This window comes from Euprymna scolopes, chromosome 37 (assembly GCF_053919585.1).
Source record: "Euprymna scolopes isolate OS-2025 chromosome 37, ASM5391958v1, whole genome shotgun sequence".
NCBI classification, from domain to species: Eukaryota; Metazoa; Mollusca; class Cephalopoda; order Sepiida; family Sepiolidae; genus Euprymna; species Euprymna scolopes.
The window spans coordinates 34,401,368-34,408,357 of NC_136518.1; the positions used below are offsets into that span (position 1 = coordinate 34,401,368).

A 6,990-nucleotide genomic window follows, 5' to 3' on the forward strand; every position below is an offset into this window, starting at 1 on the left:
TTGAAATTTGACCCCTTAACAGCCAAATTTCTGGCTGTCACCCGTCACATCGATTTTCCCAAATCTCAGTACCCGGTATTTCAAATTTCGAGTCTATAGACTAAAAATTGACAGAGTTATTGCGTAGGGAAATGTACACACACAGACAGACAGACAGACAGACACGTTCACTTTTATAGATATATAGATTTGTTAATATTTATTATTTTATTTTTGCCTTCATATTTTATGAATTAATTAATGTGGGCGAAAACGGTGCAATTTATTTATTTTTTGCTGGGCATGTTTATACTTTGGAATAAGATTATTGAATCAGAGATGTTGAAAGAGGCATAAACCAAGAAATACAATGCCAATTGGTCCTTTCTTACCAAATCCGTAGAAAATCAATGGCCACCCGCCTAGCAACGATGTACTGCACAGATACCCGGATGCACCAAATGCGACAATATTTCCGATGTCAGTCCCTGAAAACATCAAATATATTCATTGTCAAAAAAGCAATGTGATATTAAAAGCGTTGCCAGCATCAAAACATTTGAAGCCCGTTCGCACGAATTAATACACGTTCGAGAAAGATGTGATTAACATCTTAAAAGATGTAATTAACCTCTGCCAGAACACAAGATCAAATTTTCATCATGGAGAAGCTATTGGAGAACACATCGAAATTCAGTGTGATGTCTTCGTAATCAAAATCTTTGCTGTTAAATACATTTTTCCATGAAAATATTTTTTCTTCTTTATTCTTATTGTCTAATCTACAGCTCAAATTAATAGAAAGTTCGTTTTTGAAGAATGGATTTAATAGCTTATACTACACATGAGACCGACCCGCCTAAAATATAGTCGGACGATTAATACAAAATATTTATTTGGTCGTTTGATGACTGCCTTTTTTTTTTTTGGCGAAGATATTGCAGAACGTCACTTACACAAATTACGGCATCTCTGTCTAACCCGTCGCGTGACAGAATCAACGAAAGATAAAACTTCGTTTGTAAACTGTTCATTCATATACATAAGGAATGAATTTGCATATGAGGGCAGTGACGGCTGTGAAAAGGAAAAATTGGAAAGCACACAGCGAACATTTGACAGCTGCGAGAGGACGATCGGTGAAAATTACAGTTGCTGCTAGGAGTTGGCAAGGAGTTCGAACAAGATTGTATTTATTGATATACTGTATTTTTTTACTGACAACATATGGCTAAAATGTGTTGATTATTGAAATTTAAAATGTATCACGTTTATCATAGTATTAAATATTTGATCCTTTTAGAAAGAAGATTAAAATAACATTTGAAAAAAATATACTTTAAAATATACGTTTTAGCCGTTTACCATATTTTTTCATAATAAACACCGTAATTCAACTTGGGTGAACCGAGGGTGTTTGTAGATGTCTTGCCCTCTGAAAAAATGTTAATGTTTATCTTTATTTCCATAATGTTTTTCATTTCTTACAAATGCTGCCATCAAAGTGATATTTTAATTATCAAAAGGGTCCTTTAATTATCAAAAAGATGATTTAATTATCAAAATGATTATTTGATTATCAAAAAGATACTTTAATTATCCAAATGATGATTTAATTATCAAAATGATGATTTAATTATCAAAAGGATACTTTAATTATCAAAAAGATGATTTAATTATTAAAATAATATTTTAATTATCAAAATGATACTTTAATTATGAAAATGATATTTTAATTATGCATATGATACTATAAATATAAAAATTATATTTAAATTATCAAAATGATATTTTCATTATCAAATTGATACTTTTATTATTTAAATGATGTTTTAATTATCAAAATGATATTTGTATTATGCAAATGATACTTTTACTATTAAAATGATATTTTTATTATCAAAATGTTATTTTAATTATCAAAAGGATACTTTAATTATAAAAATCATACTTAAATTATCAAAATGATGTTGCAATTATCAATATGATATAAAAAATTATTAACAAAATGATATTTTACTCATAAAAATTATACTTTAATCATCAAACGTATACTTTAATTATCAAAATGATATTTTTATTATTCAAATGATACAGTGATTATAAAATGATATTTCAATTATAAAAATGATATTTTAATCATCAAAAACATACTTAAATTATCAAAAGGATACTTTAATCATAAAATTATATGTTAATTATCAGAATGATTCTGTTATTATCAAAATTATATTTTAATTATTCAAATGATATTTGAATAATCAAAACAATACTTTTCTTATAAAAATGATACTTTAATTATTTAAATTATACTTTAATTATCACAATCATACTTTAATAATCAAAATGATATTTGAAGTAAAAAATTTATTTTAATAATCTATATAATATTTTAATTACAAAAACTAAACTTTACTTATTAAAATTATTACTTTAATAATCAAAATGATACTTTAATAATCAAAATGATACTTTAATTAGAAAAATGATATTTTAATTATCAAAATGATATTTAAACTATGAAATGGATATTTTTATTATCAAAATAATACTTTAATTATAAAAAGGACACTTTAATTATAAAAATGATACTGTTCGTATCAAAAGGATATTTTAATTATCCAAATCATACTTTAATTATAAAAATGATATTTTCATTATAAAAATGATATTTTCATTATAAAAATAATACGTTAATTATCAAAATAATATTTTACTTACAAAAATGATATTTAATTATCAAAATGATACTTAAAATATCAAAATAATATTTTAATTATCAAAATTATATTTTAATCATCAAAATCATATTTAATTATCAAAATGATATTTTAATTATCAAAATGATACTTTAATTGTGAAAATAATACTTTAATCATCAAAATGGTTTTTTAATTATAAAAATTATATTTTAATTATAAAAATTGTACTTTAATTATCAAAATGATTCTTTAATTATGAAAATGATATTTTTATTATAAAAATGATATTTTAATTACAAAAATGATATTTTAATTATAAAAATGATATTTTAATTTTAAAAATGACACTTTAATTAACAAAAGGATATTTTTATTACCAAAATGACACTTTAATTAACAACGTACAAAAATGATCCTTATATTATCAAAATGATTCTTTAATTATTTAAATGATATTGTAATTATCCAAATAATACGTTAATTATGAAAACCATACTTTTATTATAAAAATTATACTTAAATTATCATAATTATACTTTAATTATCAAAATGATATTCTTACTATCAAAATGGTATTTTAATCATAAAAATGGTACTTTAATTACTAAAATGATATTTTAATTACAAAAATTATACTTTAATTATCAAAATGGTATTTTGATTACCAAATGATATTTTACATACAAAAATGATATTTTAATTACACAAATAATACTTTAATTATCAAAATGAGACTTTAATTATCAAAATGATACTTTAATAATCAAAATAATATTTTAATTATCAAAATGATATTTTCGATATAAAAATTATTATTTAATTATCAATATGATATTTTAATTATCAAAATGATACTTTAATTATCAATAGTATACTTTAATTATCGAAATCGTAGTTTAATTATCAAAATGATACTTTAAATATAAACTGACATTTATTTATAAAAATTATAGTTTAATTTTAAAAATAATATTTTAATTATAAAAATCATACTTTATTTATCAAAATAATATTTAAATTATCAAAATGATATTTTCATTATCAAAATTATACTTTAATTGCTAAAATGATGCTTGAATTATCAAAATGATACTTTAATTATCAAAATGATACGTTAATTATCGAAATGATATTCTTATTATCAAAATGATATTTTAACTATAAAAATGTTATTTCAATTAGAAAATTATACTTTAATTATCAAAATGATATTTTAATTATAAAAATGTTATTTCAATTAGAAAATTATACTTTAATTATCAAAATGATATTTTAATTATAAAAATGTTATTTCAATTAGAAAATTATACTTTAATTATCAAAATGATTATTTATTATCAAAATGATACTTTAATTGCCAAAATGATACTTTAATTCTCAAAATGATATGTTAATTATAAAAATGATATTTCAATTACAAAACTGACACTTTAATTATCCTATTTTAATTATCAAAATTATACTTTTATTATGCCTACATGTTTTAAAGAAATAAAATCCAAATAAAACAATATAAACAACGTAAGCCTTACATTTCAAGGAACTTTAAACCGGAATGCAACGGTCCGTGACGGTGTATTCTTCGTGTATATTAAACGATCTATTAATTGATTTCACGCGTATATTAAACAATTTATTAAATTATTTCACGTGTATATTAAACGATCTATTACATTATTTCATGTATTAAAATAGTCATTGTCTCACCTGAGAATGTCACTGTGGCCAATTGTGTTCACTCATGCTTAGGAGCCCAAATTCCCCAAATACCTCGAAAACCTGGAGTTGATAGACCCTTAAAAATGTAAAAAAAAAGGACAATCGATTATTGAATGAGAAATCGATCAAAATAGTTAAATCGACTCCTACCCTGATAGCTTCTCTCTTATTCACGAGTCGCTTCAGCAGAGTGTTGCTTCATCAGAGTGTTGCTTCAGCAGAGAGCCACAACTAATCATTTTAGTTTCAAACTTTTAGCTGTCACAACCATTATTTTATGATACGGTTTTTATTTAATAGCTATGCCAAAGCGAAGTGTATTCGTTACAAATAGATCTAATAATTTTATAAAAGAATTAGAGATAAAAATGCTTTAATCAAATTAGCCATAGCCATTTACACCAATTTATTTTTATTAAATTTTTAATGACCACAAGATACCGTAATAATCATACATCTCAAAGTCCTATATATAAAACTAGAAACCTGACAAGATAGAGGAGTAGTTAAGCGAAACAAAGCTGAACTGAATAAGACTACATGACCTGATGTTCTTCTATCCTTGTCTTTGAAGTATTTGGTCATACGAGAATTTTCTACTTTTTACGCAACAATTTGTTTTTTTATTGTAAGCTGGTATTTCAATCTTCACAAGTTTGGTAATAGACAGTAGACAAAGGAGTACCATCGTACATGGTGCCTCTCCTTTCATTCGCTGGTGGTTAAGTCGGTTTTGTATTCCTCATCTGATTGCAGCAGACTTTGATGTCCCACCTGCCGTTCTCAAACATATGATTGACTCAGAGGAGAGAATCCTCCTGTCAGTAGCCAAAGGGTAAATATATAACCCTCAATAATCAATCATCATCTCTGTTGATCGGCTTTTATTAATTTTTTCATCTGTGTGAACAATAACGTACGAACATATTTGAACTGATTATTGTAGATGGTTGATGGCATCTTGTATTTTTGCTGACATCACTTTCCTGCATGACATATTGTTCTTAGATTCTATGAAAATGAGAATGTGGTGTGCGAGGACACCTCTCCATCTATATACTCAACGAATTTTTAATCGATAAACGTGAAATTTGATATATAGCTTAATCAGGTACGTCGAAGACATTTTAATCGGTTTTTATCGGGAAAAAAGTGGCTGTAAGGGGTCAAAATTGAAAAATTAGTACGTGGGAGTCATCGGATTTTTCTCTGTTTGCTAATTTTTTCATGGTTGCGCATGCGTGAATCGTTCATATTACAGATTGCTTATGTTAAGTATAAGCTGGTTTGAAAACACCTGTTTGAAAAGTGTGCCATGGTGTCCGAATGGTAATCGTGCTTGTTTCACTGTCTTTGAGTATTTTTTTAATTACAAGAAATGAATTGTTTAGTAAAAATACAACAAAAAACATAATACTCGCATGCACATGTCTCAGTTTCTTTCCGTTTTTATTTCATTTTTTTAAAAAAGAAAATTAACACTACGTCTAATAACTATGGTATTTTTGTTTAAAATAAAGAGGAATTCTGCACTAATTAAAATGTAATATTTATGCGTATTTGACGATCGGGAAAATTTTTAATCACTTTTCATCCGTAAAAGGAGCTGTTAAGCGGTCAAAATGTAAAAATTTGTACGCGAAGGTCATCGAATTTTTATCTGCTTGTCAACTGTTTCATGAATGCGCGCGTGTGAATTGTTTACACAACAGATTCGTTAAAAGTAGGTTTTAGACACTTTTTAAAGGGCGGTTCAAGCTGGCCTCATTGTTATCGTACTTAACTCACTGTCTGTAGGATTTGGTTTCAATCTCAGTTGGATTATTTTATTTTTTACTTACGAGAAGTGATCTGTTTAGGAAAAAAACATAATACCCAGATACATATGTCACAGTTTATGTATGAATAAAAATATAATATTTATCCATATTTTATGACCGGGCAACACCAGGCGGCCTGCTAGTAAATAGATGAAGACAAAATTCGATCGAAACCGTTAATATCCTACCTGAACGAGTCCAACTATAGTTCGGAGAGTAATCACGATGTATATATGATTGATGATTCCCAAAGGTATAAGCAGGGTGCTGATTGCAGCTGTCGCCGTAGAGAGCCCAATCACGATTTTGTGGCCTACTCTCTCTATAATGTATCCGCCAATAACTGTCGAGATGAAGAAACCATAGAAATAAGCCGAAAGCACCAGGCTTTGCTTTTCACTGCTCCAGTCCACTGTAAAAGGACCCGTCTATAAAATAAATGTACACATTCATTATCGCTACGACAGTTAACAACATTTTGCAATTTATGATACAACATTTGTAAGAGAAAAAATAGTCCTTGCAGGCAAACCAATTATCCATTTTAGGATAAGTATATACGCAGCAAATAAAATAAAAAGCTACACTGAATTAGCATTTAAATTAATAACGAATTACAAAATCAATAGAAAAAAACATTTCAATGCTACACATGTCAAAATAAGGTCAACTGTTAAATTGTCACATTTATAAATGAAGTGTGTAACACTCAATCAAAAGAGAAGGATATCAAGTCATGTTTTATTTGAAGGAGGCTCGACCAATGAAAG

At 26.2% G+C, this 6,990-nt stretch overlaps 1 long non-coding RNA gene across 1 annotated transcript; it reads right to left on the bottom strand.

Moving 5' to 3' along the window:
• Positions 1 to 370: 370 nt before the first annotated feature.
• Positions 371 to 6,496, bottom strand: LOC145260988 (uncharacterized). Its single transcript, XR_013864380.1, has 3 exons — positions 6,409 to 6,496; positions 4,389 to 4,476; positions 371 to 467 (listed from the first exon to the last, which is right to left on the bottom strand). It is a non-coding gene; the product is annotated as an uncharacterized LOC145260988 (long non-coding RNA).
• Between the last annotated feature and the right edge of the window lie 494 nt (positions 6,497 to 6,990).